This window comes from Otolemur garnettii, unplaced genomic scaffold, assembly GCF_000181295.1.
Source record: "Otolemur garnettii isolate 467f Iridium unplaced genomic scaffold, OtoGar3 scaffold00086, whole genome shotgun sequence".
Lineage (NCBI taxonomy): Eukaryota > Metazoa > Chordata > Mammalia > Primates > Galagidae > Otolemur > Otolemur garnettii.
The window spans coordinates 5,406,689-5,419,913 of NW_003852481.1; the positions used below are offsets into that span (position 1 = coordinate 5,406,689).

Consider the following 13,225-nt stretch of genomic DNA (forward strand, 5'->3'; position numbering starts at 1 on the left):
CCTAAGAATATGGGGAGGGGGGAGGGAGAAGGGAGGGAGGAATGGGTGGAGGGAGGGGGATTGGAGGGATCACTTCTGAGGTTTATCTTACAGGGGTACAAGTGAATCTTTCTAAGAGTAGAATGTGAATGTTTTAAAACAATAACTGAGAAAATGAAAAAACAAAATGTGATCCTGAATAATAAATACAAACATCCCAGTGAAATGAAAAAACAAAAAAAAGATGGAGAAGGGATACATGAGTTAAAAAGAATGGGGTGAGGTTATCTCAGACAGAGAGATGCTATGTAGAAAGTCCCCCGTCATGACACAGCAACATGTACGCAGAAAAGAGTAAAGGACTCAGTAAGTCTGGGAGGCAGAGCGTGGGGGAGGTAGACGAGGATAGAGCAGGTGCTAGGGCCGGATGAGGAGAGCTTTGAATGTCAGGCTAAAGAGCATAGATCTTATTCTCTAGCAGTAACGGGGCACCCACAGAGGGATTGTGAGCCAAGGAATAAGTAGTTGTATTGCAGAAAGGTTGATCCACAGGTCGTCAGCGAAACAGATTTGAGAAAATCAAGCCTAGAGACGGAGGGAAAAGAGAGGAAACTGTCCAGGTAAAATATGGACTTTAGGTTATGACCACGGAGGTGATGAAGAGGAGATGGATTAGAAGTTTATTTAGGAAGCAATTTCATCAAGGAACTGGGTAATCTGTTAAGGACGTTGGGGAAAGAAAGGCAAGAGGCGTAGGTGGTGTTGAGGTTGTAAGCCAATAGCCAAGTTAGAAAACACCAGGATACAGCAGACGAAGGGTCCCCCCTCTGGACACCCTGTCTAGGTGCCTGCCCAGTGCACACAGGGACCTCCCAACAGGCCGTTGAAACCAGAACCCCTGGAAAAGAATCTGTCCCAGGGTTGTAGGTCTGAGAGTCTTGAACAGACAAGTGATGGCCTAAGCCAGGGGAGAGGATGAAGTCAGTCAGGGAGGTTCTAAGCTACGTCAACATGCATGGCAACAACTGGTGCTTGCCCTGTTCAGTAACTTGAAAACAGAGAAATACGGTCATCCTCCCAAGAATTAAACAGCATCATACAGATACAATGAGTGTGAGGAGCTGGTTGTGGGCGCACACTGAGGTGTCTGCAGTCATAGCCCAAGGGCCAGCCGCTGCTACACTGTCTTGCCAACACCTACAGAAGAGTGGATTGTCCAACAGCTTTACAGAAACCAAGCTAGAGCCACGTTTGAACCATGTTCCAACACTGACTTTTTTTCAGTGACATGATCAAATAAACCCCTGTTATTAAGAGGACAAGTCAAATCTGTCAAGTGTAGAACATGAATGTCTTAACACAATAATCAATCAAATGAGGCAAAAGCTATGTTGATTGATTTGATGTAACCACATCAGATTGTATAAAAAAATCAACACACTGCACCCTACATATGCATAAATGTATTCATGTTCTATGTGTATATGACTTAATAATAATTAAAACAAAATCCCTGTTATTGTTTTCAGTTGCTTTGGGTCAGGTTTTCTGATAATTGCAGTCAAAAGCATGCTAAGCTGTATGCTCATTGAGCTCCAAAGCACATCAAGAGCAGAAAATGAGGCCAGGCACAGTGACAGCCACCTGTTATCCTAACCCTCTGGAAGGCTGGGGCAGAAAGATCACTTGGGATCAGGAGTTTAAGACCAGCCTGTGCAAGAGTGAGACCCCATCTCTACTAAAAATGGAAAAACTAGCAGGGCATTGTGGTGGGCACCTGTAGTCCCAGTTATTTGGGAGGCTGAGGCAGGAGGATTGCTTGAGCTCAACAGTCTGAGGTTGCTGTGAGGTAGGCTGACGCCATAGCACTCTGGCCTAGGCAACAGAGTGTGACTCTGTCTCAAAAAAACAAACAAAAGAGCAGGAAATGAATAAGGCACAGTAGGGACACACCTGCCCAGAGACCATAGCACCTGAGTCTGAAGGATAAGACACGTTCCCTACGCTCATTGCTTGGACAGGGTCTGAATCTTCTCTTTCTGTTTTCAGAACTCTAGACTCATCTACCACACCATGTCTGTGGCCCTCTTAAGAGTGAAGAAGCAACTTTCCAAGCAGACCCCAGTGTCACTGGACCAAACTAGGTCTCAGCCCTACCTGAACTAATCCTAAGTCCAGCGCTGATTCACATTGGCCCGGATTTGAAAAACTAAGGGAGTGAGGCTATACTGTCTTCCACCAGGCCCAACCTTAGAGGTGAGGGTGGGAGCAGCTTCCCCCTAAGCACATGGGCTGTGTGAACCAGAGTTGGGTTCCTAAACAAAACTGGGGTAGTCACCAAGCAAAGGGGAGATGGGTTCCAGGAGGCCACCTTGACATCCATCAGACTAGACTAACCAAATTTACCAACTTCTGCATTTGGAAGGAGGCAGAAAACAAAACATCACCAATACAAAGAAAAAATGAAGGTCCCAGTTGTAGTTCATGTTAGTAGGGCTATTTTTGGTGTATAAGAAGTCACTACAAGACATAAGCCTAGGCCTTCCCTCTTGCTAGGTGGCCCGGAAGGAGAAAACAATTCAGTCAAGATAGCTAAACGTGACCCCAAGAAACCAAAGGGCAAGATGCCTGCCTATGCCTTCTTTGTGCAGACATGCAGAGAAGAACATAAGAAGAAAAACCCAGAGGTCCCTGTCAATCTTGCAGAATTTTCCAAGAAGTGCTCTGAAAGGTGGAAGGCAACGTCTGGGAAAGAGAAGTCTAAATCTGATGAAATGGCAAAGGCTGATAAAGTCTGCTGTGATCGGGAAGTGAAGGATTATGGACCAGCTAAAGGAGGAAAGAAGAAGGACCCAAATGCCCCCAAGACGCCACCATCTGGATTTTTCCTCTTCTGTTCAGAATTCCGCCCCAAGATCAAGTCTACAAATCCCGGTATCTCTATTGGAGATGTGGCCAAGAAGCTGGGTGAGATGTGGAATAGCTTAAGTGACAGTGAAAAGCAGCCTTACATCACTAAGGCAGCCCAGCTGAAGGAGAAGGATGAGAAGGATGTCGCTGACTATAAGTCTAAAGGAAAGTTTGATGGAGCAAAGGGACCCACTAAAGTTGCCAGGAAAAAGGTGGAAGAGGAAGATGAAGAAGAGGAGGAGGATGAATAAAAAACTGTTTATCTGTCAAAAAAAAAAAAAAGAGAGAGAGAGATAAGCCTAGAAATTTGAATGGTTTAGTGCAATAAAGTTTTCCTTGTTCAGACAACTCTAAATAGTGGAGTGGCGAGTGACAGTGAGTGCTCACTCTAGAGGTGACAGGGGCCCTGCCTGCTTCAAAATGATTTCACAGGTGTTCTGACAGCCAGCAGAGAGAGGAAGAGAAAGTGGAGCGCTGAGAGGGAAGTTTTGCAGGCCAAGGCTGCCCACCGAGGTGTCTTACTTCTGCCCACAGTAACAGGCCACACAGCTGCAGGAAAGTGTAGGGCAGCTACTCAGCCTTTGTGGCCTGGAGAAAGGAAAACAGTGTGTCTGCCAGCAGTGGTCCCCACAGAGGCGTCTTGGGACCATCTTGCTCTTTCCCTGCCTCTCTTCCCCTCCACCCCATTTGAGGGACCCAGAAAGGAAAAAGCACAGGAGAGAGGATGGGACTCAGGAGGACAATAAAACAAGCTGTGAGACAAAAAAGAGAGAGAGAGAAGCAGCAAAGAAGAATGAGATGGGTAATCAGAAAATTAAAGACAGGAACACGGAGAGGAAGAGATCAAAGGAAAAGGGGTTCCAAGAAGTGGAACAGGAACACTTAACCCACGCTCTTGTCTCATCAGATGGTGCTAAAGGAGCAGGGAAATGTGAGTTACCAAATGGTAAATGGTAAAACACGGCAGCCAGGTAGGAGTCTCCGATAATCTGCCTCTGCCCCTTGCCTCAGTTGAGAGTCCAGCCTGTGAGAGGCCAGGCCTGGAATTGCTAGGTCCCTCCCTGTCTGCAGTCCCAGCAGATGGGGTAGCAGGGAAGATGTGGCGACTGCTCCGGGGGGCCTGCAAAAGCACCCCATGATTCCAGGACCTCAGACAGAGTTTCCAAAGTTGAGAGGTTCCTAAGCCCCCATGAGATCATAGGGGTTGCACCCCCTAAACCCAAGGCCACGTGCCCTCCGGGGAAATGTTCATTCTCGGTCACGCTGGACCAGACTGGGCTGCACTTGTACTTGAAGAAGAAAAAAAGGAGAGAGAATAAACACAAGAAATCTTTCGTACAGGAAGGCAGGGTGGGAGAGTAGGAGGAGTGTTTCAAAAGCTTTTCTCAATTTAATTATATGTCATTTTCTAATTGTATTTCATAATTGTGTAATTATCCCTATGTATTTTTCTTTAAGTAATAGATCTAGTAATTACATACTAATTGAATGGGTAATCTCATCATTAGAACAGGTAAATATATAATAGTATGAAGATAAGGTAATTAAAATTCCAAGGATGATTCTACTATAAAAACCTGTGACATGTTCCTGCTTCTGTCCCAGGATTCTCTGCTCCAGTAGGCTCTGAAATTCCACCTGGACAGGAGAGATAAACCCCAGGGCCTAGGGAATGTGTAATGAGGCAGCACATTCCCAGCAGACATGGCCATCAGGCAGCTTCCTCTCCACAATCTTTCCCAAAATGCTTCCCTAGGGTCTCCCACTTTCACACTCTTCCCCATCAGGAAGGAGACTTAGAGTGGCAGAACAGCTGGATATGAGCGGTGTAACCCCCACCCCCCACCTCCCAATGCAGGGCTCTGAGAGGGGTAGAGTGGCCATGAAGCCAGAGTCAGCTGATGCACAAAGAAAACAGTATAAATCTTTCCCTTAACCCCAGAGCAGCTGTGATGCCCACGGCCAGCCACAGGTCAGAATGTGAGTCTTCCTTCATGAGCAGAGGCTGACACTGTCAGGGAGACTCATTGATCAGGATCACTGTGCAAAAGGTTTCAGCCATCTGAACCACCCAAAGCCAGAAGCAGAGGATCAGCCCCAGCTACCCTCTTCCTGCTCCTAATCTGTGGAGCGTCCTCCCTCTCTGGCCAAATGTTGCTCAGGCTCCTCTGACCACGACCACCACCACCCTGCCATCCTTAGAATCCTGTGGAGCAAGTTTATTGGGACTCCTCTCCCCTGGGTATCTAACCAAGTTGCTCTTAGGAATTTTTCAGCTACTTCCTTACCCTGTCTACTGGCTTTATAGATCCTCACCGGTCCCTGTTAGATTTGGAGCTGAATTCACCATCTCTCCCCTATTGCAAATAGTTTTGACCTCTATTGCAGTAGTCTTAAAGAAAGTCTTTTATTCCATTTTTCTTTTTTCACATTTGGTGCATTTTTTTTTTCTTTTACAACTAAACCCAGGGACATGGACTATGAGTGGACACATCCAACCTGAGATGACACCCCTGGCTTCACCTATAGGGTGACAGGTGTCCTCCTGGGGTAAACTCATGATGCTCAGAAAGCAGAGATGAAGAGGGACATTTGTCCAGACATTGGCAACAGAAAAGAAAAATTAAGGAGAGGCTTCCTGGGGCCAGTCCGAGCTCAACAAAAGCCTGAAGGAAGAGCAGAAGATGGGCATGGAAGACAGATCAAAGTGGAGGAGAAGGTGAGGGAGCAGGGACAACAGACGCCCTGGCGGGGCGGTCAGAACAGGGCCTGTTCCATAGGGTGCGGACCGTGAAGAAGACAGCACAGACAAGGCTGGTGAGAGGGTCAGGGGTAGAGTCGGGGTGAAGATCTGCAAGAAGGGGAGGCCAGTCCCCGACAAAGGAAAGGCTTTATTAGAAAGAGCACAGTGGAGTCTGAGCAAGAGTCAGCCCCCTGATCACAGTTTCCAGAGGCTTTGTTGGTACAGTTAGAATGTAGGAGGGGGTTGTGAGAGACGAGAGAAGTCATCTTTCTGCAGAGTGATGGTTGCTGTGTCAAGGACCGATCTTGGAATTACTCCCTTCTGCAGAAGTTTTAATCTTCACACCAGGGTCTTATCTTTAGTGTCGGCCAGGACCAGGGTAGGCGATTACTTGTTCTGATGTTTCCCAGTAACACTGGCCTTAAAGCATTCCAGGACTGTGGGGAGGGGGTTGCTGTGGTCATGCCATTTGGTCTCTGACCTGATTTCTGTCACCTACTGTCCTCCCACGATGGCTGTACTCTTGTCAGGGTCGGGAGGAATTCTTCCCCACAGCTGAAGGAGCTGAGCCAAAGAGCCTTCTGCCCTTCCTCAAAATTCAGACTCTCCTAAGGATGACTTCCTTTTCTTACTAATTTAGAAAGGATATAAGTCTAGATTTATGGCAAGATGGACAGATTGATGGACTGATGAATTGATGATGGATGGGAGGGTCTTAGATATCACAGCTGGGCCTGAGGGAAAACTATAATCTGGGTTATGATATTAGTGGAACTTCTGATTCTTTAGACCCAGACGGTCAGGACCAGCAAGGCAGAGATGAGGACCCAAGCAAGTCCCAGTGTTCTTTCTACTCTGCACACGTCTCCTGGGGAAAGTGAGGGTTCCCTTGTCCATCCAACACTTCTCACCTGCACTACCCCCTTAGACACATACATCCCAAATGCCGCTTATCACGCAATGGTACCAAAGGCCCTAGACTTCCAAGTCCCAGGAGAAGGACCTCTCCAAGGTAACAGACTTGTAAACTAAAAATAAAATCCTAAGCTCCCTGCTGACTAAACAGACCCCTTTCTTGGCCAAAGGGATTCCAGAAAAAAAAATCCTTAAAAATGAGTTCTCAGCCATGAAGGGAAGGGAAGTGAGACACACCTCCGTTTTGGAGTTCAGCCTCATTGTAAACAGAACCTGACGTCATGCAGGAAAAGGTTCAGTTGTGCCTGACAAACCATAAAATCTCATCAAAGGTATTTTTTTAATTAAAACTATATGATGCGTCTTGTTTTTTAACCTCTGCCATAGCCTCACGTGACAGATAGCTGACCCCTTTATCTCCGCTTAAGAATTCCTTTCTACTGACTCCAAATCTTTACACCACCGTTTACTTCTTTAACTGATTACAGATAAAAGAATCTCTGAACCCATCTACAACCTGTAAGCCCCTGCTTTGAGATATCCCACCTTCTGAGGCCAAATCTGTGTATTCCTTCCACGTACTGATTCACAATTTTACGATGAGGCTGTTTCTCTAAAATGTATAAAACCAAACTATGACAGCTGCCTTGGGTGCATTTTTTCAGGACCTCTTGAGACTACGTTCCCCCGGCCATGGTCACTCATATTGGTCCAAAATAAACCTCTTCGAATTATTTTACAGAGTTTGTTTTTTGCTTTTGTTTGGGGTTTTGTTTTTTGTTTTTTTTGTTTTTTTTTTTTTTCCTGTTAACAGACTCAAAGAAGGAATTTCTTAACATTAGATGCCTGGACTTTTTTTCCTTCTATGATCATAGTACACTGTGAGGAAGTTGTTAGGCAAGATGCCTTCAGATTCACACGAAGCTACAGCCCCAGATGTGACAGGTGCAAACTAAATATAATCTTAAGCCCCCCCCCAACCCCCGCCAGCAGCTACCTGACTGGACCCCCTCTTAGCCAAGGGGATCTCCTACAACTGAGTTGGGAGCCTTCAGAAGGGAGACAGACACGCTCATCATGTCCTTTCCCTTCTTAGAGGTGTCCCTTGAGACTCATTAACGGCCTAAGGCTCTTCTAGACAAACCCGAAGGTCTTCAGTACACATAACAAGGCATCTGAGTCTGAGCTTGTGTGTGAGGTAGTCTGTCTCTGATTGACAGACCCTAATCTTAACTCAAGCCGTCTTTCCACTGACTCCTGTTCTTTCAGACAAAGCCTAACTCCTTCAGCCAATTGCCAGCCAAAGAATCTTTAAACTCACCTATGAACCACCCCCCACACACACACACCCTTTGAGATATCTCACCTTTTCAGGCCAAACCTGTGTATGCCTTTCATGGATTGACTTATGACCTGTAATGCCTGTCTCCCTGAAATGCCTACAACCAACCTGTGACCCCACCACAGCAAGCCCATTTGCTCAAGGCCCCTTGTGTGTGGCTCTGGGTCATAGTTCTCAAATTTGGCTCAGAATAAACCTCTTTAAATTGTTTCACAGAGTATGGCTTTTTTTCCATTGACATAGGCAGAGGCGGGTCCCTTACTTGTCTCTGGAGCAGGAACTTTGAAATGTGGCTTGAGTGACAGAGAGGAAGAGGGAGCATGGCTCCCTGCAGGGAACTCAAAGGAACCCCTAGGTGACAGCTTTAGTGTGGGAGGGAGAATAATGTTAGAAACCGGAAGAAAGTAAGTAGACTCCCTACCTGAGTGCATTAAGCATTTTCTGTATGCCAGTCAGGTGAGGGTTGAGTTGAGACTTGACCCACTGTCCCCAGATGCCAGCAATCTGCTACAAGACTCCCTAATAACTTACCTTGAAGGATACTTATTAAGTCTTTTTCCCCCCTTTCTCCTGAGCTGTCTTTCTATTAACATGAGGACTTCAGCCCACTTGCAGAAAGAAATCTCCCATGTGGCTTTTGGCAGATTTGTTCCAGCACCACAGGGCTTTGGGGTCAGGGAATACAAAGGCAAAGGAAGCCGCAGCCCAGAAACCCTTCTATGCCACTCCTGAGAGACAATGGGGTCTTCCTCCTGCCACTTTCTGGGAAGCCCAGAATCTAAACTACAGTCACTGAGGCCCAGGCCTGGCCAGATCATTTAACCCCCATCCCATTTGTTGGTAAAAGTAACGGTGCCTGGGTGTAGATATTTTCTTTAGGAAGGTTTCTATAATGGGCTGCCTCTGAGGCACACACAATGGGATATACATTAGGAAAAATATAGCAGTGCATTAAGGTAAATGACATTTTAAAAGCCATTATCTACCTCAGAATTCTCTCCCTCTAGGTCTTAGAAGGCGGATGGCTCCCAGCTGAGTCATTACCTAGGGCCTCATAGGAGAAATCAGCAGGTGGACAGGAGTGGAGTCCAGGGGAACCTGGGACCTGCCCTGTTTGGTCCTGAGACCTGCCTCGGCTGTGTCCTGTCTGCCTCCAGCTCTTCTGGCTCTGCAGGCTTGGGTCACAGGTGCGTTGGCTCTGCAAGTCACACAGATAGGAGGAGTTCAAGTCCAAGTTTTGCTATCGTGAGTTGAGGGACCTAGATAAACTTATTTTAACTTGCTGAAATTTAGGGGGTTTTTTTTTCAGTAAAATAAAATTAGAAATACAAATGAGGAAGACTGTTGTGAAGATTAAATTAGAGAGCATCATTAAATGCCTGGCACATAAAAGGTATGTAATAATGGTCTTTCTGGTTTTCACTTGGCAAAGAACATAATAAACCCTGCCCTCAGGTTCTGTCCTCCCCGTAGGAATTATCTGTCAACTTGGCTGGCTTATCTTCCTCCTACTTACCCTAATTAGAAAATAACTAGTGTTTATTGCACAATTACTAACACTTCCTGGCATTATCTCATTTAATTCTCCCAACAACCCCAGGAGGCAAGCATGATTTTCTCATTTCCAGTTGTAAAAACTCATTCTCTAAGATCAAATAGCTGATAAGAGGGTAGTGGGCATCAGTGAGATCTTTTGCATACAAGAAATCAAAGATTCATGAAGTCATGCACTAACCACCATACAATCCTGTGTGTTTTAAAGGTTTAGAGACAACAGGAAAGAGAAGATATGCATATATGGTATAAAGTAGGGGTAGCCTGGGGATTGAGATGATGATGAACCAGAGAAACATAGAGGGAGGATGTGTGGAGCAGATGCTAGTTAAAGTGGGCATCAGAGAGTAAGCAGGACGTATTTGGCAATGCAAAGATTAGAGAACCCAAGATGTAAAAAAAAAATAGCATAGTGAATATAGAATCAGAAACGTGGATTTTGACTGAGCACAATGCCTCACACCTGTAATTCTAGTACTTTGGGAGGCTGAGGCAGAAGGATCACTAGAAGCCAGGAGTTCAAGACCAGCCTGAGCAAGAGCAACACAGTAACACTACAAAAAGACAGGAAAACTAGCCAAGCGGTATGGTGTGCACCTGTCATCCCAGCTGCTCCAGAGGCTGAGGCAGGTGGATCGCTTGAGCCCAGGAGTTTGAGGTTGTATTGAGCTACAATGACACTACTACACTCTAGCTGGGGCAACAGAGTAAGATTCTGTCTAAAAGAAAGGAAAGAGAAAGAAAGCAAAATGTGAATTTTAATCCTAGATAATCTGCTTAAAAGTTGGTGATGGTGTCACAGTGTTGCAGGAAAAGAAAGAAACACCAGAACATCTGTGTTTAAAAGAAGAAGGGCTTTATTTCAGCCAGTGGAGCCACAGCAGACTGGAGTCCAAAAATGGCTGAGCTCCCCAACTGGCTCTGTCCTTTCCATTTCATCTCCAGCCAAGGTTTCCTTGTCCATGGGTACCCTTCTCATTGGTCAGTCTGAATCGAGCTGGAGAAGGTGGGTGCAGGCTTTTACAGAAGCAGAAGCAAGCATTAATTTCAAGGTCCCAGGAAGTTAAGTTTCTACAAATTCCTAACAGCTGAGTCACCACAGGGAGGACTTTGTAAAAGTGTCCTTGGGCTTCTATGAGAAAACTTCTTCTTTTTTTTTTTTTTTTTTTTTAAGAGACAGAGTCTCACTCTATCACCCTTGGCAGAGTGCCATGGCATCACAGAGCTCGCATCAACCTCCAACTCCTGGGCTTAGGCAATTGTCTAGCCTCAGCCTCCTGAGTAGCTGGGACCTGAGGCACCTGCCATAATGTCTGGCTATTTTTTTGTTGCAGTTCAGCCAGGGCCAGGTTTGAACCCACCACCCTCAGTATATGGGGCCGGCACCCTACCCACTGAACCACAGGCACTGCCACAGAAGACTTGTTCTTTCAGACCTTACTTACCTGGGTGTCCTCTCTCAATAGGAAAGTAATTCCCAATGCCCGGGCTCACTTGAAGTCCAAGTGGGTCCCTGGCTTTGTGCAAGAAGGAATTCAGGAGCAAGCTAACAGTGAAAAGTGAAAGCAAGTTTTAAAAAGTACAGAAAGTACTATAAAAAGTTAACTGCGCAGAGTAGAGGCTGGTTCTCCCTGCAGAGAACAGCCCCAGTGGTTCCATTAGTGAAGTGCCTCTATCTAAGCAAAGACTTAAACCATAGGCTGAACAATTCATGTTATGTCTTGGAAAGGACAGGTGTTTTCCCAGAATTAGGGTGACACTCTGCTTTTGACTAAATATGACCTATCCAGAACTGTCATGGTGTCAGGTGTGCCACGGGAGTGAGAGGTTTCCTTAGAAAGCTTAATGATAAGGAGGGCATAGGGGAGCTGCAAGGTCAAGAAGCAGTTGATTGGGCCAGGCACTAGTGCCTGTAATCCTAGCACTCTGGGAGGTCGAGGTGGGTGGATCGCCTGAGCTCAGGAGTTAGAGACCATCCTGAGCAAGAGCGAGACCTCTGTCTCTAAAAATAGCCAGGCATTGTGGCAGGTGCCGGTAGTCACAGCTACTTGGGAGGCTGAGGCAAGACAATCAGATAAGCCCACGAGTTGGAAGTTTCTGTGAGCTATGATGCCACAGCACTATCCTGGGGGTGACAAAGTGAGACCTGTCTCCAAAAAAAAAAAAAGAAACACTTGATTCCTCTACCATCTTGGGTCTAACCACTTCGAGCTTGTGCCTATCTTGTTTTGATCAGGGTAGTTCGAGACTTCCTCACTCATTTAAGCTATGCCTGCCAACCCTCTGTCTCAATACTGGACGTGTCACAACTCTTTTGAGCCTTAGTTTTCTCTAAGAATATTAAGTCTCAAGGAACATTGTTCTGGGTTACAAGATTGAATGAGAAAGTGATTAATAAACATCATAGATGAGCGATTATCAGACCTGCCTGAATATTAAGATTATCTGGAGTGATTGTTAAAAATGTAGACTTCTGAAGAAATAGAGAGAGAGACAGATTTCTGGAAGGGCGAGCAGCAAGAGGAAGCAGGGATGACACCTGCCGATCTTCCCCCTCCCACGCTGCCATCTACTGCCCAGAAGCTGGCCAGCGAGGGGGCTAACACAGTTCATGGGGCTCATTTTCCAGCACAGAAAAGCAAGGGCACAAACAGGAGATAACTGGCCCTCTCCACTGGCCACTAAACAAAGCCTAATCTCCACACAGCGGAAGGTCCAAGCCCCTTCACAATCAGCGCCATCTTTCCAGACTTCTCCTCCACTCACTTGGGTATTTGAGGCTGAAGTGGGAGTCAGCAGCGTTTATGTCTTCCCCCATTGCGTCTTCTTCCGCTCGCCCTGCCAGATGCTCTCCCCCGTCCCTTTTCTCTCAGGATGTCCTGCCCAAGGTCTGTCTGAAGTTCTGTCTCCTCCCTGAAAGCATCTCTGATAACCTCCAGCTGGAAGGAATCCTCCTTTTTCCCTCCGCTACTCTCTGCAGACTGCATTTATCTGGAATGAGCCTTACTAAATGACCCCCTCCCTAAGTTGCTTTTGTTTCCTCAGACTTTACCAGTCAAGCCTAACAACCAGATTTAACTAGCCTCTCCACAGGTCTCACCATCCACCACCAACAGCTGATTCTGGAATCAGCCTGAAGACCCTGGGACTTCCAAGCCATGCAACTCGACCCCATTCCACCACCCACTGTAAAAGTCCTGCCTTGTGGCTCAGCACCTGTGGCTCAAGCGGCTAAGGTGCCAGCCACATACACCTGAGCTGGTGGGTTCGAATCCAGCCCAGGCCACCAAACAACAATGATGGCTGCAACCAAAAAATAGCTGGACGTTGTGGCGGGCGCCTGTAATCCCAGCTACTTGGGAGGCTGAGGCAAGAGACTCACTTAAGCCCAGGAGTTGGAGGTTGCTGTGAGCTGTGATGCCACAGCACTCTACCCAGGGGGACAGCTTGAGGCTCTGTCTCAATAAATAAATGTTAAAAAAAAAAAGCCCCGCCTTGTCCTTAGCTGGCCAGGCAGATGGATTGGAGACTATTCCGCCTGGCAGAAGGCTTTTCCATTAAAATTCCTTTCCTCCTTGGCAATCCTTGTGGTCTCAGTAATCAGCTCTTTGTGTGGTGATAGGCCCTTGGCTGGACCCCCTTGTGGATTTGGCAACAGTGCCACTTGTAAGAGTCACTCACTCCAGCTCACACCTGCCACCTGCCTCTACCTGTCCTTGTGGTGAAGTCGTTTGTGCCTGTACATTCCCTCCCCTTTTAGACTGAAAGCATCTCAAGGATGG

At 46.6% G+C, this 13,225-nt stretch overlaps 1 pseudogene; it reads left to right on the forward strand.

The window, feature by feature from the left end:
* LOC100953571 overlaps positions 1–3,151 on the forward strand; it is a 9,741-nt pseudogene extending 6,590 nt beyond the window's left edge.
* The last annotated feature ends 10,074 nt before the right edge of the window (positions 3,152–13,225 follow it).